The sequence below is a fragment of the Amblyraja radiata genome, chromosome 4, assembly GCF_010909765.2.
Source record: "Amblyraja radiata isolate CabotCenter1 chromosome 4, sAmbRad1.1.pri, whole genome shotgun sequence".
Classification (NCBI taxonomy): Eukaryota; Metazoa; Chordata; class Chondrichthyes; order Rajiformes; family Rajidae; genus Amblyraja; species Amblyraja radiata.
In genome coordinates this window covers 41,400,123-41,424,040 of record NC_045959.1, presented here as the reverse complement: position 1 = coordinate 41,424,040, position 23,918 = coordinate 41,400,123, and the positions used below count along the sequence as shown (strand labels likewise).

At 43.0% G+C, this 23,918-nt stretch overlaps 1 protein-coding gene and 1 pseudogene across 2 annotated transcripts in view; one reads left to right on the top strand and one right to left on the bottom strand.

Annotated features, from left to right (window-relative positions):
- Nucleotides 1-23,918, top strand: part of pkia (cAMP-dependent protein kinase inhibitor alpha) — an 86,799-nt gene that overhangs the window by 37,438 nt on the left and 25,443 nt on the right. The window lies entirely within an intron of this gene.
- On the bottom strand, nt 2,331-2,434 carry LOC116972680 (annotated as a pseudogene).

Here is a 23,918-nt window from a genome sequence, read left to right as displayed (position 1 = left end):
AACGTTACTCCTCATAAAATACAGATCAAACTTCGAACTGGTAAGTTCTCATTTAATCTTACTATTTTACTTCGGAGTCACGTGAGTGACCACATGAAGATTTCAAAGCTCTGTGATTCAAGCCATGGAACGAGTCCATCATCACGTCTGCCTTGGTTTTGGGGAGAATAGTGATAACATATTGAACATCAATATGATATATATAAATAACCATAAAGTTAATAATAATTGATAGCCCCTGTTTTTTGGGGTAAATTATGGTACAGAAACTTAACAATGTTTCTGAAAAATTCCAGTTTCCATTACTGGTTAGTTATAATCTTTAGAATGTTCTTTCCGATGGCCATCCTGCAGTCCTGAGGATTTTATCCATAGGAACCTCCAATTTAAATGTTGCCGACGTTGCTGCAGCCTGGTGGAGTGAGATTTTAACCCAGTTAGTGTTTACACCAACTTTTGTCAATACTATGTTAGCCATTTAGCTGGCCTGGCCTGTTATTCTTTAATGAGGCTGTCTGTCATTGATGAGAAGTTCCTCTTCTGTGCCACTGATGGTCTGGGTTTGTTCCATGTATATTTGTAGATGTCTCACAACACAGTCAATCATCTGTAGGGTAGGCTCTAAAAAAAATAAATGTTATTTTAAGGCCTGCTGACCCCTGTCTGTTTGGTTCCCTAATTCCTGAATATAGAAGTGTAAGTTGCCAGGTGAACTGGTCAAGGTATCCAGCCTTAATTTGGTAGGGACTGAGTCCTTTGTGCCGTGACCTAAGCCATCAGCATGACAGTTTTGTAAAATGCCAAAAACTGTAATGACAGCGCTGTGGCTGGAGCCCAGTTCTTTAACAACGTTAAGACGATGCTGATGTCCCATATTTGGGAATACCTGGTCTTTGGGGAATTCCCATAAAAAGTGCCCCTCATAAGCTGTTATTCCGTTCTCTTGCCATAGGTAAGTAGATGGGCCACTTCTGGCACAGTTGATGTCACTAATACTATGCCCCTGTAGGTTAACAAAGCTTCCAAACAGGCTGGATGATGTATTATGGTTGCAACACATCTCCCATTAGTTTATGTATTTAGACATTGTCTTTAGGTTGATTGTCTGTGGCCCGCTGTGATCATGTCCATTGCTCTGGCCGTCTGTTTTGGATGGTGCTGCATGGTTCTAATCTCATTCCCAGTACCACCTAGAACCATGGTTGGGTAGGTCAGTCGGGTACTATTAAAACACCAGACGCAGAGTCTCGTAGTATTTCCCTTAGTACCCCCCCCCCCCCCCCCCCTGATGAGGTTGCCAAATTGTGTTGGCCAGATTGTTACATGATGTAGATTCCCTTTCACCCATGTGGTTGATATGTGCTACCACAGTAGTGTTGTTAATTTATAATCTAATAACCTGTTTAATATATTCCAGAGCAACATGACTTTAGGCCATGAAAAAACACCCAACATTTCCAGGTAGTTATGCCCAGTGTTAGTAATAATGATGCTTGCTGTGTATTCCATCTTCCTCCACAGCTGGAGATGGAATTGGTAACACACCATCCTAGTGCATAGTATGCATATGTAGGACCATAGACTGGTTGCTGACAATGATAGGATTGGAGCAATGCCCAATGTTATCTTTCCACCATTTAGTTCCAATATGGCTTCTGTATGGCTTCATCATTCTATCGAAATGATCACCATTAATTTTAAGAGCTCATATTTTGGCCCTCTGTAAATCTTTATAATGTAAGGGTCTGAATTATGTGGCTGGAAACCATATGTTGCCAATATTCTTGCTACCAGTCTGATGGATGGTTTATCCTCATGTCAATGATTTTGCTGTATGCCTCTATTAAGGTTGTAACCTCTGTTGGCAAAGTTACTGACATGAGGAACTGAGTTGATGGTGAACCCCAAATAATCCCTTTAGTTTGAAGGCTTAAATTTTGATTTAATTGGATGGATAATGAATCCTAGTTTCCAAATAATTGTTAAGTGGCTGTTACCGTTTGTTCAGCCCGTCCTAAGTTTCCACACAATTAGTATGTCATCCAAAGAAGCCATTACCATTGTGTGGCTGGTTGTCATATTTTGTAAATAACCTAGGTGCTAATGTAAACACATTAGGTAGTTCTCTATACTGCTGGAGCTGAGCCATCCAATTAGATAAAAATAACGTCCGTGGTCACCTGTTATGGGTACTGAAATTGTAAGCATCCTTTGAATCAATGCTTGCCATTTTCGTTCTTAAAACAAATATACTTAACAATAGAAAAGGTTTCTGTTCTTAAAACGAATATATCATTTTATTTATTTTTTACTTTTTTTTTTTCTTTTTTTTAAATTTTATAATATATGGTCCCTAGATAAGGGACATATCAGATATGTAAACTGATAAGAACAGATATTATACTTGATCTTAGCCAAAAACCCGAGATCTGATCTATGTTTGATGCGTCAAGCGCCATATCCTATTTTGTTAGGAAGGGAATGCGTAGATAATAATTCTTCCCTTGCAATGCAGCTAAAACCCCATCTGTTGCTGATGTCCAGTGTCCGTATCCCATATGACATATTTGGTAATTGGTGATTATGTCTGGATACGAGTAGATTGGCATCTGGTGTTCCATATCGTGTAGAAACATCAGCAAATACTATAGCCCAATATCCATTTGGTGTTCTCCTCCAAATTCCTCTCTCGATATATCAGCTGGACTAGAAGATTATGTGCTGTAAAATTCTATTGTGTATCCCCGGATACTGTTTAAGATATGAGTGTCAAAAAGTTATTTATTCGATGTCTTCTCGCACCAACCTCCTTGCTTCCTTCTGGTTTTACTGTTTTCTTCTGGATCCCCGAGGCCATGTGTTGTGGGTGTACACATCTTCCAGCATAGGGGCGATACCTTTGAGGATGATGTTTGGACGTTTAGATGAGCTCCAGTTTGGCTTCATTGTCCAACTCCGTGACCTTCTAGATAGGTCACCCCCAAATAAAAAGATTTTGCTAGGAGATTTCGGGTTTACACAGGCCCGCGTCAATCCCGGTTGGATGTAACCAGATGCATAAATTGATTAGTTTAGTACATTCAGGGATTTACAATCCCCGGTGGCAAGTGACAGCCATGGTGTCAGCTAATGTTTGCCCCTGCAGTAGATAGAAAACATATGGTCTATGCTGGCTTCCTACCTGGTTTGTAGATCTTTCCCAGTTAGCTTTACTCACAGCTGTACTGTTGTTCCCCCTGAAACATAGGCAGACATTCCCGTGTGACTTCCCAGATGGGAATGGAATTTGTCAGTAAATTTTTGGACTGCTAAATCCTTCAGTCACAACATAAGTATTCCTGTTTTCTATCAGGAAAGGACCAATAATGCACTCTATGTACTTTGTGACTTAGAAAAGGCATCACCTCATTGTTACAGCCCTTACATCTGTTTACCTGTCCAGGGTTTGCCCTAGACTTGACCCCAGCACTCTTCTGACAGAAGAGTCTACTGGGGAGAGAGAAGCATGATTATAACCCTATAGAAAAGGTGCTGCTTCCTTCTCCCTGAGTCTGTCTTTTCCTCAAACACTTCCCTGTAATAGTAGAAGTGAAATACAGCCCTGTATAAGGTGCTGCTATGGGACTTACCCACTGGAGGATTTCTTCTTGGACCTGCATCGCTGCAAAACGGTATGTTCTCGCAGGTGCAGGCCCCGCAGTGCCAATGCGGTGCAATGTACACGGTCACTGTGCCGCCTGTATCCCCGTTGGCCTGCGGTGCTCCAAAGCGCGGTGCAGTGCTCACAGCACTGAGCCGCCCGTACTTCTGTTAGCCTGCGGTGCTCCAACGCGATTCAGTCCCTCGGGGAGCTGGCCGCTCGCAAACCGCAGGTATGGCAGTTTTAACGCAGTGCAGTGCTCTGCACTGTGCCGCTCCTTCTCCACTTGGGCCTGCGGTGCTCCAACGCGGTGCAGTCCTCTCGGGGAGCTGGCCGCTCGCAGCCGCAGGTATGGCAGTTTTAACGTGGTGCAGTGCTTCCCGCACTGTGCCGCTCCTTCTCCACTTGGGCCTGGGGTGCTCCAACGCGGTCCAGTCCTCTCGGGGAACTGGCCGCTCGCGACCCAGGCCCAGCGGCTCCAACGCGTACTCGGTGCTCTCGGGCACTGACCGCTTGCCGCTATTTTTAGTGCTGTGGAAAAACCCAGCACCTTCCAGCCCCTCGGACCCATGTAGTATAGGTCCGTGGGCTGTTGTCCGAGCCGTCGGAATGATGGCTCCAGAATGCTCCACCGCTGTCGTCGTCCTGCTGGAGCTGAGGTCATTTAAGGGAGATAGTGGTGCCCCCGGCCGTTGCTGGCTGCCTGCAGTTCTGCAGACTCTCCCCAGCCAGTTTTCATCAGCCTGCCTGTAAAAAAGGTAAGTCAAGAAACTAAGTTCTCCTACCTTACTTGTTGCAGGTTCAACCCTGCCGTTTGGGAGGAACGTCCTCCCCTCGTAATGGCTTGTTCACAATGCGTGTAGCGATAATGACACACATGCGTACTGGCGGGTTCTTCATGTAGTCACTCACATGATTCCGAAGTAAAATGTATGTCAATGAAGACCTGTGTGACCATTGAATAAATCCTTGCCTGGAACGAGACCGCAACAAAACACTTTGAAGACCATTATCACCTTCACTAGCGCTACCAACAGCACTTTTCTGATGTTGCCACAGATCAGCCCACCATGTCCGCACCGACCAGCACTTTAACACTACCCTACACACACTAGGGACAATTGTACATTTATACCAAGCCAATTAACAGACAAATCTGTATGTCTTTGGATTGTGGGAGGAAACCGAGGATCTCTGGGAAAACCCACGCAGGACATGGAGAGAACATACAAACTCTGTACAGATAGGACCCATAGTCAGGATTGAACCCGGGTCTCTGGCACTCTAATGTAATAGCTCTACCGCTGCACCACCGTGCAGCCCAATGTCTGAGGTTTTTGAGAGTGAGAGAGCCTTCTCATGTGGTCATCCTTAATAATGGCAGGTTTGCCGTGCTACATGCTGTGAAGCCTAATCACATGGCCCTATTGGTCCCATGTTTTAAGTGCAAATTGTGCATGAAGATGCACAATTATAGTTTAAAATAGAAGCGCCAATTTCTGGGTGAATTCCTGCCCATTGAAAGATAGGACTTGGCACTTCATAATCAATTCACCTTGCTCCAGCCATGATTTTCAGTAAATCAGTTTCAGTTTAGTTTATTGTCACATGTACCGAGCTTTTTTTGCATGCTAACCAGTCAGTGGAAAGACAATACATGATTACAATCAACCCATTCACAGTGTACATGATAAGGGAATAACATTTAGTGTAAGATAAAACCAATAAAGTCCAATCAAAGATAGTCCGAGAGTCACCAATGAGGTAGATAGTAGTTCAGGACAGCTCCTGGTTGTGGCAGGATGGTTCAGTTGCCTGTTAACAGCTGGGAAGAACCTGTCTCTGAATCTGGATATGTGTGTTTTCACACCTTTACATTTTGCCTGATGGGAGAGGGGAGAAGAGTGAGTGGCCAGGGTGTGACACATCCTGGATTATGCGGCTGGCCTTGCCGAGGCCAATTGTGTAAATCAATTACATAAGTCTTTAGATCATCAACAGTTTGAAGTCATCAAAAGCACGACCTATTTTCTTTATCAACAATGGATTTTGGTGCAAGGGGTGGCAATATGGTGCACCCACACCATATTGCCAGTGATACATGAATTGAAGTGTCCATGGGACATCAGTGAATTTCATCCTGACTGTGCCAGGCCAACTGATCAGTAACCTGCTTGTGCAGCTGTATGTATGTATATGTGTGCTTGTTAGTGTGGGCGTACGTGTGTGAGAATGCCTGCAGCAGCTTTTCACATCTGTTTAGAAAGAACTGCAGATGCTGGAAAAATCGAAGGTAGACAAAAATGATGGAGAAACTCAGCGGGTGAGCATCAACAGAGCGAAGGAATAGGCAACGTTTCGGGTCGAGACCCTTCTTCAGACTGATGGGGGCGGGGAAAAAGAAAGGAAGAGGCGGAGATAGTAGGCTGTGGGGGAGCTGGGAAGGGGAGGGGAAGGAGGGAGAAAGCAAGAACAACCTGAAATTGGAGAAGTCAATGTTCATACCACTGGGGTGTAAACTACCCAAGCGAAATATGAGGTTCTGCTCCTGCAATTTGCAGTGGGACTCACTCTGGCCATGGAGAAGGCCCAGGACAGAAAAGTCGGATTGGGAATGGGAGGGGGAGTTGAAGTGTTGAGCCACCGGGACTCAGCACTTCAACGGTGGCTCAGCACTTCAACTCCCCCTCCCATTCCAAATTTCCATTTCCACCACCTCCCGTTAGAGGTGGCGGAAATGTTGCAGGATTATGTGTTGTATGCGATGGCTGATGTGGTGGAAGGTAAGGACTAGGGGGACTCTGTCTCTGCTGCGAGGACGGAGCTGCGGGGTACCGAGGAGACACAAGTGAGGGCCTCATCTATGATGGGAGAGGGGAAGCCCCGTTCCCTAAAGAATGAGGACATCTCGGATGTCCTGGTATGGAACTCCTCATCTTGGGCACTGATGCGGTATAGACGGAGGAATTGGGAGTAGGGAATAGAGTCTTTGCAGGATGCAGGGTGGGAAGAAGTGTAGTCGATCTAGTTGTGGGAATCAGTGGGTTGGTAATAGACATTGGTCAATAGTCTATTTCCTGTGATGGAGACTGTGGAGGGAGGTGATGGAGATGGTCCAAGTAAATTTGAGTGTAGGATGAAAATTGGTGGTGAAGTTGATGGTCCATGAGTTCTGCATGGATGCAGGAGGTAGCACCAATGCAGTCCTCAATGTAATGGAGATCGAGTATGGAGATAAGGCCAGTGTATGCCTGGAACAGGGATTGTTCAACGTACCCTACAAAGAGTCAGGCATAGCTGGAGCCCATGCGGGTGCCCATAGCTACGTCTTGGACTTGGATGAAGTGGGAGGAGTCAAAGGAGAAGTTGTTGAGGGTGAGGACCGGCTCCGCTCAGCGGAGTAGAGTGGGGAAAGTAGAGGGAAATTAGATGGTTTTGCGGTCGAGGAAGAAACGGAGGGCTTTATGTCCTTCCTGGTGGGGGATGGAGGTGTTGAGTGACTGAACATCCTTAGTAAAGATGAGGGGGTGGGGGCTCGGAAAGTGGAAGTCATTAAAGAGACGAAGGGTATGTGAGGTACCTTGGACATAGGTCGGGAGAGATTGGACCAGGGGGATAGGATGGAGTCGAGGTATGTGGAAATCATTTCAGTGGGACAGGAGCAGGCAGAAACAATAGGTCTGCCAGGGCAGTTGTGTTTATGGATTTTGGGGAGAAGGTATAATCAGGCTGTGCGGGGCTGGGAAATGATAAGGTTGGACGCTGTGGAAGGCAGACAGCCAGAAGTGATGAAATCAGAAATGATGTGTGAGATTGAGGCCTGGTGCTCGTTTGTAGGGTCATGGTCCAAGGATAAGTAGGAGAAGGTGTCTGAGTGTTGTCACCAGGCCTCAGCCTGGTCGAGGTCAGCTCGCCAGACAACTACGGCACCTCCCTTGTCGGCGGGTTTGATTATAATGTCGGGGGTTGCTGCAGAGTGAGTGGAGGGCTGTACGTTCAGAGGGGGTGAGGTTAGCGTAGGTAAGGGGAGCGGAAAAGGAACTGCTGAAGTTGGTTTATACCAAAGATAGACAGAAAATTGTGGAGTAACTCAACGGATCAGGCAGCATTTCTAGAGAAAATGGATTGATGACATCTTGGGTCGGGACCTTACTTCAGACTTCAGACTGTACATGAGTTCCGATCCAAAATATCACCTACTCATATTCTCCAGAGATGCTGCCTGACCCATGTATTTTATGTATGTCACCATATCTGTTTTGTACATGATTTAGGCAATAAGTACTGGACTAGCAATGAGGTAACAAGCAGATCCAGAACTGAACACATAGGCAGGAGCTTGCAGACAGCAACATATCAACGTATCAGCCAGCCGGGTGGCACAGTGGCGCAGCAGTAGAGCTGCTGCCTCACAGCGCAAGAAACCCTGGTTTGACCCTGACTATGGGTGCTGGCTGCTGGGAATTAGTATGTTCTCCCTGGGACCACATGGGTTTTCTGTGGGTATTCTGGTTTCCTCCCACACTCCAAAGACGTACAGATTTGTAGATTAACAGGACCTAGAGTCAGCTTTAATAATCTGTAAAGGCTTTCAAATACATTTTCAGAACTTTACTACCTTGTTAAAGTGAATTCCCCCCCCAAAAATCAAAGAATCAATGTTATAGGTCAAGATTCCATCTTTCTCAATTAATATAAAATAGTTGAGCAAAAATACAAAGTGCTGTCGGAAGTCAGTGGGTCAGGCAGCATCTGTGTAGTGAATGGACAGGCAATGTTTATGGTCGGGACCCCTCTTCGAACTCTGTAATTGGCAGAATTCACTGAGATCAAGCCAGTTGATCTATGTTCAGATTCCAGCATCTGAAGTTATTTGTGTCAGCATAATATATTTGTTCAATTAGCTTGATATTTCCCAATACTTTACGCATGTTTTAGAATTCCAAAATGTAGCTTTCACCAGGAGATAACAAATTCAAGTTCCATTAGCTAATGTCTCCCAGCAGTGTACGGTTTCAATCACTGAAAGAATTGCCACATGATCACTTGGTCTAAAGGGGAGACAATGACATGTATCATCTGATTTCATGTTCTAAGTGCATTCTGCCAATTACAAAGAAAGTAGCAGATTTAACAGGAGGAAGGATGTATGTGATCACATGTGAAAGACTAATTGTATTTTCTCTAAAAAACATTAATCATATCACTTGTGATAATGTTAATTGAAGTATTATATCTGAGCTGTAATTTATTTACATTTTAAGCTTAGAGTTTGAATTACAAATATATTCTATACTACAAGATGCCCACTCATGGAAAAATTGAGAAAATTGAAAGAAATTAGTTCATACTGTAATTCTTGAGCATTTCATGTGAAGGCTCATTTAATGCCGTGCTGCACTTTAACCAGTTTGAGATCAACCTGACTCATTATACAACTTCCTTTTTCTTCCTGTGGAAAGCACCAGGATGTAACCACTCAGCTGCCGCAAGGAATTCTCACAGCTCAGAAAATGTGAACGCACTCCATGCTCCACCCACTGCAGAGGATATTGGAAAATGAGCCCATGTAGGTTATTTCTAATGAACAGTAAATTTATGCTTTCACTCTGGAACTTCTTGCTTCTCCTAAATCTTTTGGGCCTTTCTCATCCGGGTCCTGTCATCCCCATTATGCAGCCATGCCATTATTCATTTGTCAGTCTGAAGAAGAATTCAACCAGAAACGTCACCCGTTCCTTCTCTCCAGAAATGCTGCCTGCCCCGCTGAGATGCTCCAGCATCTTGTGTCTTATCTTCCATTGTTCATTTCTCCTATGTTAAGTATGTACTGCAAATATTTGCCATTCCTTTGACTTTGTGTTCTCCTGCTATAATCCCGCTATTGATGAGCCTTGGGTAAAGCTGATATAGTGCTGTTGCTCGACTGTAAAAAGCAACTTGAACTAAAAGGCCTTGGGATCAAGGGGAATTTAGCAGCTTGGATCCAAAGCTGGCTTGGTAATGGGAGACAGTAATGGGAGATGGTTGAGCGTTGCTTTTGCAATTACAAGCCTGTAACCCATCGTATACCACACGGAGCAACGCTGGAACATTTACTGTTTGTTATATGATCTGAATGTAAACCTAGGAGGTATGATTAGTAAGAATGCAGATACCACAAAAAGTGGCGATGGTGTGAATGGTAAGAAGTGTAAAAGTTGGCAAGAGAATGATATGAGCTGCTAAGGTGGAATTTAAAAAATATGAGATGATACATTTTGGAAGGACTAATAAAATTAGGATGCATGTCATGGATGTACTGAGGAATAGGGGAACCTTGGTGTACATGCCTAAGGATTGCTATGGGCAACAGCACAAATAGATAAGGTGGTGAAGAAGGCATACAGTATACTTGCCTTCTGAAGAAGGGTCACCAATCCATGTTCTCCAGATATGCTGCCTGATCTGCTGAGTTACTCCAACACTTTGTGTCCTTTCCTGCCTTCATTAGCTGGGACATAGAATACAAGAGCAGGGAGGTTATAGTACAACTTTGGATTATTGTGTGCTGTTCTTGTCACCACATTATAATAAGTCAATTGTATTGTAGAAGGGGCTGAGAGATTTATTCTATCTTTTCCTATTAACCATTTCTAACTCGGAGCACATTATTCCAGAAATTCAACCAGGTATCTCCTGGCTCCTCTCACAAGCTGACAAAAAAACCAGGTATCTCCTGGCTCCTCTCACAAGCTGACAAAAAAACAGAAAGACATAATTCCCTGGGCAAATGTCCCTTTAGAGCAACACAGGATAGCTGGGATCATACGGCATGGCAATTGCCAGGTACTTCAGGGACCACTTAGATTTACTAACGCATTGCAAACCAGGGCATCTGCCAACTAATTGAGTTAACTGCTAGAGGAACTCAGTGGGTCAGGCAGCATCTGTGGAGGGCAATAAACAGGCAAAGTTTCAGAAGAGTCCCGATCCGAAATGTCATCTGTCCGTTCCCCTTTACAGATACTGCATGATGAGGATAAGCAAAGAGCAATGCAATTTGAACAAATAGTGGCAAATCACGACTCGTGCCATATCTTCTTTTGTTTGCAAATTGATGTTCTTTTCAGAATGACTGACATTGTTAATGTATTGTTAGTTTCTGAGGAAACTTGGCACCATTTTTCAAATGCAGCTCAATTAAGTTGTATATTCAAAGGTAATTTCAAAAGCATTCCCCACGACAAGTAGGACAATGCCAAAGCCACATCATTATCTATCGTAGATGGACGGCTGTTATTTACCGAGTGCATGTGACTAAACTAGAAGGCATAGTGGTAGAGCTACAGCCTTACAGTGCCAGAGACCTGGATTCGATCCTGACTACTGGTGCTTGTCTGTATGGAGCTTATACGTTCTCCCCGTGACCTGCGTGGATTTTCTCCGAGATCTTCGGTTTCCTCCCACACTCCAAAGACGTACAGGTTTGCAGGTTAATTGGCTTGGTATAAGTGTAAAATTGTCCCCAGTGGGTATAGGGTAGTGTTAATGTACAGGGATCGCTGGTTGATGTGGACTCGGTGGGCCGAAGGGCCTGTTTCCACGTTGTATCTCTAAACTAAACTAAACTCAGCTTTGACTTATTACTCAACTTGGAGAATAGGGGGTGCAATATTTCAGATTGGAAGGAATTGTGCTTTAAAAATCATCCTTTACTCATATGGAATACCTAATTTACAGAAATGAATTGTAATACAGTGTGGGAAAAATTCAAGATTTATTAATATCACATATTTACTATTAATTCAATTAGCTGTTCATACTGACATTTGACTGAGATACCTGGTTGATCTGCAGACATTTTGGCAGTCAAATTATATATCTGAGTGAGTGTTTGGATACCCAATACTGTTGTAAATTTCAAGGATTCTATCCAATAATGCAAAGGTCTTTTAAATTCAATAGAATAACATTTTGCCCAGCTTTATGCATTTGAAAAATGACTCGCAAAATGAAATGTAATAAATGACTAATTCTGGTCATTTGAAATCACATCAGAAATGTGGACATTTTCCAGACTTCACCCTTCTGCCCTTAACTACTTTTACATACGAATTCCCAGAATGTCTTCCTATTTGAGCATTGGGGGAAGTCAGATTATCTGCCATGTTGCCCCAGTTGTGACTATCATTGGCCACTTCTGTCACAACTTGGTTTTAATAGACCAGAAAAACCAAAGTACTGGAGGAACTCAGTGGGTCAGTCAGCACCTGTGAGGGGACTGGACAGTTAAGTTTTGGGTCATAACTCTTGTTCAGTAGGAGGAAGAAAGCTGGAAAGGAAAGGTGGGGGTTTACTCCATTCCCTCCACAAATGTTGCCTTACCCATTGAGTTCTTCCAGCAGTATGTTTTTTTGCTGAAGATTCCAGCAAGATGATTTAAATGGCCATTAATTTATGGGAATTAAACACTAAATTCCTTCCATTTGGCCTATAAATTCATGACAATAAGATGTAAAAATTATGTTATATTGTGAATTCTTGTGTGAATGTTATTTGGACACTTGGGCTATTTAAAAATGTTAACCTTTTCTTAAGAAATGAATAGATGTTTAGATCTAGTAATTGAATTTTTGTAATTAGCTACAATTAGGTAACTAACCAATTATATGCTTTAATTTCACGTCATCCAAGTAAGATTGTTTCATATTTGTTTCACAATGCTTCAATCTATAATAACTGAAATCTCATTCAGTTCTCTTAATTTTTAAGAACGTTATGGGCTTTTGACTGTCCTCGGTCACAGCTTTTGTGTTAAGTCAATGGAAAAGCAATAGGGAACAAGATGCTAATTTTAGAGTATGAAAATGGCCATAACATTTTTAATACTGAAGATATGAAAGTGAATTAGGTGTCAAATTAAACTTCTTTTTATGCTTTATCTGATGGGATAAATTGCAGACTTGATTTTTAAAATCTCAAAATTTTGTAACATTGCTATTTTCACCGATCTGCATTCAATGTCTGATTTTCCACTATTCCCAGGCCCCTGATCATAGGGCTCAGTCCTTACCATTTTTACTGAGTCCTTCTCCCATCCATTTCATTGCTGGCTTTGATCTTTGATTCAGATGGCCTCATCATCCACACCACTTACTTTGGTTTGCTCCAACTCACCTTTCCCATCACCCATCCAGCTCGTAGGTCCAGCCTTTGTTTCAGTGGCAATGTTCCACTATATACAAATGCAATGTACTTTTACGGTGTATTCAAGACCATCACACTACTGATGTTCACAGCAGCAGACCTATGATGATGCGATGATTAACATTAGATATTAATGCCCAACGTGCACTTGAATCTCTAGACGTGTTTATCTTCTTTGATAATAATGAAAGGAGACTGTTTTCTTTCTCAGTGGGTTTTTTCCAAATGGATACTATCAAATTATAAAACTGTAACCCCACAAACCTGGGAATGCATGCTCTGGGATTCTTCAACCTGTCATGCCGCGAGTCCTTCCCAGAGCTAAATTTCCTAATTTCCGAAGTTGTATCCATTTCATACATGAAACATATTCAGTGCAAATGCCAACTTCAACCAAATGTACAAATTAATAAACAGCATTACCCTGAAGTGTTAATAACCCAGGAAATTAAAAGCTGACTGCCTCACTGGTTTCAGAGCATCCACTGCATCCCAGATGTCTTGTGAATAGTTGATAGTTTATTCAAAATAACTAATTAAAAAGGAGGAAGAAACCCAGCTACTTCCTGTTTAATATTTGAAGGGATAAACCATAATCCTCTTGAAAAGTTTAATATCCTCATGTATGACACTTGGCAATGCTTAAGGTCATACTTGAGAGACTTTAATTAATGTTGCCAAGCAAGACTTTCCACTCCTGGCAGTAACATGGTGTATAATTATTGTCTAAAAATTATATTATCCATCCAGGACAAAGAAATGTGTTTGATCAGCCTCTATCCACCAAGAAACAGGTATTTAGTGCCACCAATTTACCATGGCTGTTAACTATGAAGTGACTTCTCAAAAATAACTCAACCCCATAGCACACAGTCTTAGAAAAATCCACTGTGGTCTTTCACCAAAGATCGTTCATTTCCTTCCATGATGCAGCCTTAAAGAGTTCAATAAAATGTGATAGCTAAAGAAACAAAACCGAATGGCAGAAACGATCGGCTGGGCAAGCGGAGAAACAGGATTAACGTTTGGGTCAGGGACCCTTTCTCAGAAATGAAAAGGTGAGAAGTGCATTAAGTTGCAGAAAGGAAGAGATGTGATGGAGAGAAGGGGGTCTGCAGAAGGGCCTCGACCCAAAACATCACCCATTCCTTCTCTCCAGAGATGCTGCCTGACCCGCTGAGTTACTCCAGCATTTTGTGTCTATTTTTGAAGGAGAGAGGGAATGTCTACACAGATCAATGTTGTCAAGGTAACAATGAATTTAACAATCAGCAGCTGGAACAAGATGAGGCAGAAAGAATTGTTCATGTAACAAATCAAAAGAGCATAAATTTTAAAGAAAGATTGAGATAACGACATCTGTATACGTTCTCTGCAGTACAAATAATACCAGGCACATGCTTGTCAATAAGATAGATCATGAGGCATCTCAGAAAAAAAATCTGAATGAATGTACACTTCAAACCATAATGGGTAAATGACGAGGCATTTGATTCCTGATGAGGCATTTGATTTGCTTTGATTCCTGAGAGGTCCCGCTCTCTCTCTAGTTACCCTTTCCCCCCTTATCATACACTTGTTAAAAGTCTGATCTTGTACGTTTTATATTTATATATATATATAGTTTTATAGTTATAAGGATAAGTCGAGAATAAGTCGAGAAATAAAGCATGAAATGTTCAGATAAGATGAACCCGGCCTCGACGGGAAATATGTCAATCGGAATATGTAAAAATGTAATCGCTACCGCATAGTGTTACCGCAAAGATATAAAGACAACCACACACACACTAAATATATAAAACTCTGATCTTGGATGTGTGTTTGTGTGTATTTGTGTATTTATTGTGTATTTGTGTATTTATTTGTTCATGTGCGATCACATCTTCTTGAAAAAACGACACTCTAATGGTAAAGTTATTACATATTCTGATAGAGATTTATCCCTTGAAGTCAAAAATCGCCTTATCTGAAAAATTCATGCATTATTTCTGGAGTTATTAATCAAAATGGTCAACAATCTGAAGAGACTTGGAATAAAATAACTGCTTTTCCCCTGTGCTTACAACTGTGACATCACAATGGGATTGTAGCCCTGCTCACAACATTGTTGCTATCCAAGTACACCGAGTCCTGCTAGCCCTAGCAAGTGCAAATGCATTTTTATTATGTCATAGTATACTGAGTTCTGCTAGCTAGCAAGTGCAAATGCATTTTTTTAAAGTTTAAAAATGAGGGAGGGTGCATAAGGCGAAATGAGCAGCCCCTGCGCAGTTGTCGGCTATGGATGAATGGTGGAATATTGCATTGGGGAACGGGTTGCATTGGAGGACCAGGCCTCCCGTGGCGGCTATGGGTGAGTGGTGGAATATTGGGACCTACTTGGTCTAGTTACTGATTAAAAGTCTAAAAAAGTTAAAAGACTTTGAAATTAAAACCACCAGCTTCAAGTGATGATGTCACAATGGCTCTGCTAGCAGTGAACAGCCTCAGTGAAGATTTCATCCTATATTTGACATGTTATTCACGATTAAAGCTTTAAAAATGCCAACTTTCACAAGATTTCTACATTCTGATTAACATTTTTCCCCTCTAGGCAGGGGTCACTTTCACTGAACATTTTATGCTTTATTTCTCAACTTATTACTGATTAAAGTTTAAAAAAATCAAAATACTTTGAATTTCAAACCGACCAGCTTCAACTGATGACGTCACAATGGCTCAATTAGCAGGGGGAAGGTAAATTGGAATCATAGGATCATAAGGTCATAAGTGGTAGGAGCAGAATTAGCCCATTTGGCCCATCAAGTCTACTAGGCCATTTATTCATGGCTGATCTATCTCTCCCTCCTAACCCCATTCTCCTGCCTTCTCCCCATAATCTCCGACACCGTGCTAATCAAGAATCTATCTATCCCTGCCTTAAATATATCCACTGCCTTTGCCTCCACAGCCTTCTGTGGCAATGAATTCCACCGATTCACCATCCTCTGTCTAAAGAAATTCCTCCTCATCTCCTTCCGAAAAGAACATCCTTTAATTCTGAGGCTACGATCTCTAGTCCTAGATTTTCCCACTAGTGGAAACATCCTCTCCACTATCCAAGGCTTTCAATATTCTGTATTTGTCAATGAGATCCCGCCCCCCCCCCCCCCCCCCCCCCCCCCCCCCCCCCCCCCCCCCCCCCCCCACCTCCGGCCTTATTTTTTTAAACTTCAGCGAGTACAGGCCCAGTGCCATCAAACGCTCATCATGTGTTAACCTACTCATTCCTAGGATCATTCTTGTGTCACGGATTGCTGCAATTTTAAGGATAGACTAAATGAAATGGCCCAAACTTCTCTCATTTTAGGCTGAGAAGCCTTGACTGTGACAAATTAAACAAGATTCTGACATCAAATATTATAGGTGAATAAATTGCCAGTTTGGAAACATCTCCAGCATTGCAGGTACTGAATTGCCTCCAGTGCTATTGAAGTAGTTTAAAACATTTCTTTCAAAATCAATTATACCATTTCATGCAAATGTTGAGCAAATGTTTCCAAAATATGTTACCCAAACTCATGAGGGTTTCATTGGGATTCTTCCTGGTTATAGATTGCAGCTCAATAACCTCTAGTAATGTCTAATTTAAAGCAGATTGAAAAAGTAGAAGCAAGAGTGGGCCAGATAGCCATTACCTTCTGCTTTAATGTCATTATGACTGTTCATCTGCCTCATCAATTCTCCTGTCAACTTACTATAGTCTCCTTCTATTGCTGATCAGAAGAATGTCAGTCTCAATGTTGAGAATGCTAAACTCCCCACTATCCATTGCCCTCTTGGATAGTGAGTTGTGAAGATGCACTTTGTTAAATTCTCAATACACTATCCATGTTCTCCTTCTCTCTTGTTTTGGGGCTGACTTTTTATCTTGAGACCAGGCTATCACATTCTCCATTCCCCGGTGAAGGAAATGCTCTTTCTGTATCTGCTCTGTGAATTTCTGCCCAGGATCTTGTACATCTCTATGAGAACACCACTAATTCATCTGTTCTCCTGTAATTATACACTAGTGTGATTCACTCTCCTCAAAAAAAATAACCACCCGCATCTCAGAAATTAATCTTGTGAGTTCTTCCTTGATCACCTGACACTGTTTAAAGTATATTAGCTGGTTGAATGGTATGAAGAAAGGTCTTGACCCGAAACGTCACCCATTCCTTCTACCCAGAGATGTTGCCTGTCCAGTTACTCTAGCATTTTGTCTATCTTCGGTGTAAACCAACATGTGCATTTCCTTCCTACACTGAATTTTAGGTTATTTTATCGTAGCTAAAAATAATAACAAACCCCCAAGCGTGATCCAAGGCAATTATTCTTTACAGCTGTGTCGAGTTTCCTTCAGATATGCGTTCGGGTCACATCTTATTTTGAGCTACACTGGTTTGGTACCAGGGCAATTTTGCAGGTGTGTCAGGAATCCGTGCAGTGTGCTCCTGATACACCCCACGTTTATCATCGTTACGCGCTATTGATACACATTTTGGAATCACGAGGACTCTGTAAAGCAGAAAATAGGCAGATCTTGATCCCAAAGATGTTCACACTTTTTTTTACCCATTGTATTTGCTGCATCTTGCTACGTAAACCTATTATGTTGTACATGCTGTAGTATAATAATAATAATAATAACTTTATTTATAAAGCACTTTAAACAACTGCAGTTGCCACAAAGTGCTGTACATGAGAACTGCTGCTCAAAGTGCTGTACATGAGTAATGCTGCTCTTTTTTTTTAAACTCTACTGGTAATTTTAAAGTGTGTCTGTCTTGTTATCTTGCATAGAAACTTTGAGAATGGAAAATTTAGTACACATTTTCTCCAGAATCTACCTCTTCAAGTTTAATATTGACCAGAACCATTTTGCCAGGTGACAAATGCAACATCAAACAGCTTTTTGTAACATTGGTTTATATTTATTTAATCCAGATGTATGTGAACAATTCATGCTAACGCCCCCATTTCCCAGAATGGATTTATCTTGTAGTTCTGTAAAGTAAAGTGAGTAAAAAACATTGGCTCTGTTTGCATAGTAAATTATTAAATACAGAGAACGGCAATAGAACATGGTATCAGATGATTATAATTGTCTACGAGTTGACTATTTTCAGCCTTTCACCATTCATGAATATTTTTGTAGAATTAGTAACAGGAGCTTCAGCAGTTTTGTTTTAATTTCTGTGAAGCAATCTATCTTTTGGATTAAATGGCAGTTTTCAATGTCGAAAGCACCTTTACGAAATGAAGTGAGTCATCCAATGATGCTAATATTTTAGATGAGTGCTGGCAAGTTAGTGGAGCCAGCTGCATCGAATTTAAGGGAAGGCAGTGAGACCTTAATAAATTAAAATAGAACAACGGCTTCTGGGAAGGATTTGTCTGAAGATAAAAATATTTACACTTGCCTGCAGAACCTCTGCAGTGATCTAGTGACGTCAGCCTCATTTGAAACCTTCTAAGCAGCTTCCCTTGATGTTTAGAGAGGGATCTTTGCTTATTCTTAAAGTGGTAACTTCTTGTACTTAATAAATATAGTCAACCTAACTTTAATAGAAACTTTAGTCGGAGGATGATGAATCTGTGGAATTATTTGCCACACAAGGGTGTGGAGGCAGTCAGTGGATATTTTTAAGTCAAAGATAGATAGATTCGTGATTAGAACGGATGTCAGAGGTTATGGGGAGAAAGCAGCAGAATGGGGTTAGGACGGAGAGATGGGTCAGCCATGATTGAATGACAGAGAAGACTTGATGGGCCAAATGGATTAATTCTACTCATGACCATATGACAAAGAACTAATAACCAGTAGATGCTGTTTTATACCAAAAATAGACACAACGTGTTGGAGCAACGTAGCACAGTCAGGCAGCATCTTTGGAGTAAAAGGATGGGCGATGTTTCAGGTAGGGACACTTCTTCAGACTGCACAGTTGCCCATCCTTTTTGGGACCTATTAGACAGTTCCCACAATCTTCCCAATATTTAATTGTATGGTTGCGCTGTCTGCCAATGATCTCAGCAGTCTCAGGGGGAAGGTTTGTTCTGGTCCATCCACGATCGGATCATGTTGCATAAGCCATGGTACCATTTGTGGATTGCCAATGGGTCCGTGCCAGCCAGTGATTCTTCAGGCAAGAGTAAGAGGTATGTTCTAGCGAGTTGCATTTGTCAGTAGCAAGCGTGAGCAGTTGTTTGCACCCACCTGTGTATACATCCCCTATAGAGCTTCTTTAGACACCCTAGTTCCCCAGTCATTTTGTAATATGGGTCACAAATAGTTAAGGTCCATGCACTTGATTCTTCAGTACACTAGTCACAACCTCTCTAACTGAAAATTAGATGCTTGTTCCTATTCTGTTTTGTATCTCATAATCATTTTTCAATCCATACTAATGCATTGCTTAAGATCTTAGGAGTTCTAATATTTTTGAAGTACCCTCTTTGGTTCCAATGTCAGATGCTCTATTTTTTGTTCTTCCTCATCTGTTCCATTGGTTATTACCTCAAAAAAACATTTAGTCTTGTCAAATAGGATTGTGAGTTTTGTGAATCTATTTTGATTTGTTCTATTACTGATTTTTTTAAACTGGTAATGCATTCAATCATTTGGCCTCGTTGGTGAGGCTGTATTTAGAGTATTGTTTAGGGAGTGGCTGGGCAGGCTGGGACTTTATTCCTTGGTGCGCAGGAGGATAAAAGGGTCATCTAAAAAAGTTGTATAAGATCATAAGGGCAATAGATAGTGTACATGCACAGTCTTTTACCCAGAGCAGAGGAATCAAGAACCAGGGGACATAGGTTTAAGGTGAGAGGGGAAAGATATAATAGGAACCCGAAGGGAAACTTTTTCACACAGAATGGTGGGTATATGGAATGAGCTGCCATAGGAGGTGGTTGAGGCAGGTACCATTACCAACATTTAAAAGACATTTGGGCAAGTTCATGGAGAGGAAAGAATTAGAGGGGTATGCGCTAAACATGGGCTGGATGTGCTGGTGTAGATGGGGATCTTAGTCAGCATGGGCAAGTTGGGCTCATTTCCATGCTGTTTAGCGCTCTGACACCGACTGTTATCAGGCTGATCATTCATTTTGTCCAAATGTTCCCTTCCATTCTTTACTTGAATAGGATGGACAATTCTAAAATCTAAGAAATTTTAGAAATCTAGGAAATGTTACCTTGATCTAGGAAATGTTGCCTCGCCAATAGTCTGTCGTTTTTTTCGTCTTTTTTGTTATTTTTGGGGTGTTTTAAAAGTATGTGCTAATGTTCTCTGGTTAGTTTTATGTGGGGGGGTGGGGGATCGGGTCGGGTGAAACTTTTTTCTCAATCTCTTACTTTGACGGAGATGCGATTGTTTTCCGGATCGTATCTCCGGTCGCCCTGCAGCCTAACGTCGTGGAGCTGGAGGCCTTGCTCGAGTCTGACTTTGAGCCCCACCAGGGGGACGTGGACTTACCATCAGGAACCTGCGATCCCTTGACTGGGATCGATGCTCCAACCGCGGCCTGCGGATTCCAACATCGATGAGCTCGCAGTCTCGGGTAGAGGCTGATGTTGGGCAGCTTCAAAGTCGCAGAAGGATTCGACCAGCCCCGAACGGGGTAGATAGCCCGGCGCGGGGAAACTGATACCCCCCCCCCCCCCCCCCCCAATGCAGGAGCTTGATTGCCCCGACACTGAGGGCCCGCCACCGGCTACGGGAGTCAAGATCATCTCGTCAACGGAAGGGTCGAGGCCCCTGACTGCGGGAGAACAAAGAAGGGAAGCGATTGAACTTTTTTATGCCTTCCATCATAGTGAAGAATGTGGAGGAGTCACTGTGGTAGATGTTTATGTTAAAATATATTTTGTTTGTTTTATTGGTATGGCTGGCAAATCAAATTCCTCGTATGTTGCAAAAGATACTTGGCTAATAAAGTAGTTATATGTTCCATATATACACCTCCCACTGTGTGAAAAATTACATCTCTGGTTCCTGTTAAATTTTTCTCCCCTCAGCCTATGTCCCCTGGTTGTTGATTCACCTACTCTGGGTAAAAGGCTCTGTGTATTTACCCTATCTATTCCCCTCATGATCTTATAAGGTGACCCCTTATCCTCCTGCGCTGTAAGGAATAAAGTCCTAGTCTGCCCAACCTCCCACTTTAGCTCCGGCTCTCAAGTCCAGGCAACACCCTCGCAAATCTTATCTGGACTCTTTCCTGCTTAACATCCTTCCTATGGCAAGGCGACCAAAACTGAACACAACACTCCAAATGCAGCCTCGCCAATATTTTGTACAACTACAACTGTAGCATTTAAGAAAACTGAATTATTCCAACTTCTTTCCCTCGTTCATCACACAGACTTTTTGCAGCCTTGCTTCAACATTTGGCCGATCGTAAATCATCTTTGTTTTCTATCTTCCTGTGTGGCCTGTTCCTATATTTAGTATTGGTCTTTAGCATTGCATTACTGGAGATTAGATTCCTTCGCGAGTTGTTCCCTGGGGAATGTGCTGAATTTCCAAAGGTGCCTCCCACCTTGTAGGCTGTATCCGTAATTGAAGGGCCAGGGCATCCATGGGAAAAGGACAGGAGGAGAGTTGATCCCAGTGTTTCCATTTCTGCAGCCTTTCCGCCAACGTTTTCGGAGATGAGTCGGAAAAGTTTCAGATATTCTCCCCACCCACCTCATGTAGTGACTAGGATCAAACTTGAACAGTAACATTTTGGCTACATTTTGAACTCTGACTTTTTATGGGCAGAGTTACCACTGTATGACCAGCAGTGCCTAAAATCAGAGATATAGAAAGTAGGTGCAGGAGGAGGCCATTTGGCCCTTAGAGCCAGCACCGCCATTCATTGTGATCATGGCTGATCATCCACATTCAGTAACCCGTGCCTGCCTTCTCCCCATACTCCTTGATTCCTCTAGCCCCTAGAGCTCTGAATGCCAATTGCTCCTGAGGACTGTAGCGATCATAGGGAAAGTGCTTGGGCAAGGAATCAGTCCTGGACTGCCTTCCTCCGATAGTGGTCCTCGGCACTGAAGGTGTGAGGGGGGATGTTAGATTGGGCACTGTCGAGGATGGTGTATTGAAACAGCCTGCTAGGAGAGAGCACGATTGCAATTCCCGTGGAGTTTGGTGCAACCTTCTAGGAGCTGCCCAAGAACAATGTCATTTTCTTTACTTTCAGAAAAAAAATCCACCCACTCGCCCTTTGCTGCGCACAGAATCTGGAGCTGGTTCCCACTCATAAGCATTTCAAAAATCTGTTGCCAGGAAGCTGGGACCCACATTTTTAACAGAAGGGCCCTGTGTGTGCATGAATTGGCCGTGAGCCATTCCACTGTCAAGCTGTATGGTTCCAGCTATTTCACGCTTTACAAACCGCTGCCACGCATAGCAATCTCTCCTGTGTCGGCACAGTATGGAGTTGCCAGTGGAGCTGAGCAATGTGAGAAAGAAACACTGTCACCTTGTGCTTCTGCAGATGCAACTGTAGGTTGATATGACGTTGCTTAGCAACCACAGCTAAGCATTGTGACGAATTTGCCCAATATTTGACCTGCCTTTGAGTGGGATTCAGAAGCTCGGATCTGCATTGATTGTAGAAGATACCTCCTCGAATATTGGCATCTTTGTAAGGCATTCATTCAGGTCCCGTTTCATTGTCCTCGTGTCCCTGGCAATATTTTCCTCGCCGTTTTCCTGCTATCCTTCAATTGTGGTTTATACGTCATGTGTACCGAGGTACAGTGAAATTCTTTTGCATTCAGTTCAGTAAAGTATTATTAAGCATAGCCAGTTTTAGATTAGGTACAAAGTGTATAGAAATAGTCCACTGAGACAATAAACAGAGTCGGGCAGCATCTCTGGAGAAAAGGAATAGGTGACGTATTGGGGAGAGACTCTTCTTCAGCTGTTCCTTCTCTCCAGAGATGCTACCTGACCCGCTGAGTTGCTCCAGCATTTAGTGGTTATCTTTGGCATCTGCAGTTCCTTCCTACACAATATACAAGAGTCACCAGGTTTTGGCACCATTTTCAAAGACCAATTTGCTTTAAGTGCAGCTGACCATAAAGGCCCGTTGTCCTGGCGGTGTTGCAGGGTCGGCCTGGCCAAGCAAAATTGTCGGTGTTCCCACCACTGCTCCACCTCTCTGTACCAATGCAGGCCCCGTCCGGTCTGCACGCTCGGTCTCGGAGCGGTGCTCGATTTTGAGGGTGCGGAAGGTAAGACCCCGGTTCTTACCCGCCCTTTGTTCTTTGCATCTGCTGCCACTGCCGCCATCTTCGCTCTCTCCGCCCTCCTCTCCGGTTCTCCAGTCCTCTGGGGCAGGCAGGGCCAGGGCTCAGCGGCTTCCCTCTCGAGGTCAGGCTTCACGACTCCATGGTGGGTGAGTCTGGCCTGGGGTGGGAATAGACGCGGCACCATGGCCTCCCGGGATTCCTTTTTCAATGAAGTGATTAATGACACTGGACTCGTGCTGAGAGAGCCATGGATAATATTGGAGAGAAGGTATCAAACCGTCCCACCTAACCTATGATTTATTAGCCTTTCTGTGCTACAGGATGCATTTCCACAGGGTCATGAGGAACTGCAGATGCTGGAATCATGAGCAAAACATGATGCTGGAGGAACTCAACAGATCGGGTAGCATCTGTGAGAAGAATGGGTAGATAGACGTTTAGGGACGGGACCCTTCTATAGACCGTTTATAGTAGAGGTCAGAAAAAGAGATGTGTTTAAGCACAGCAAGTGATAGGTGGATGCAGATGAGGAGATCATTGGTAGATGGGTGGAGTAAGTGATAAAGACTAGAGGTGGCCAAGGGGTGTCAGATGAGAGGAGAGGAGTGAAATGTAAAGCCAAAGCTGGGGATATAGGTGGAAGGGGAAGGGCGAGGAATAGGGGGTGGGTGGGTGGGGGGAGTGGAAAAAGAGGAGCAGGATTGCAGGAGAGGGGAGCGGAAAAGGGGTCACAGGAAAAGGAAAGGGAGTAGGGGAAGTATTACATAAAATTGAGAATTCAATGTTCATACCATTAGGTTGTAAGCTA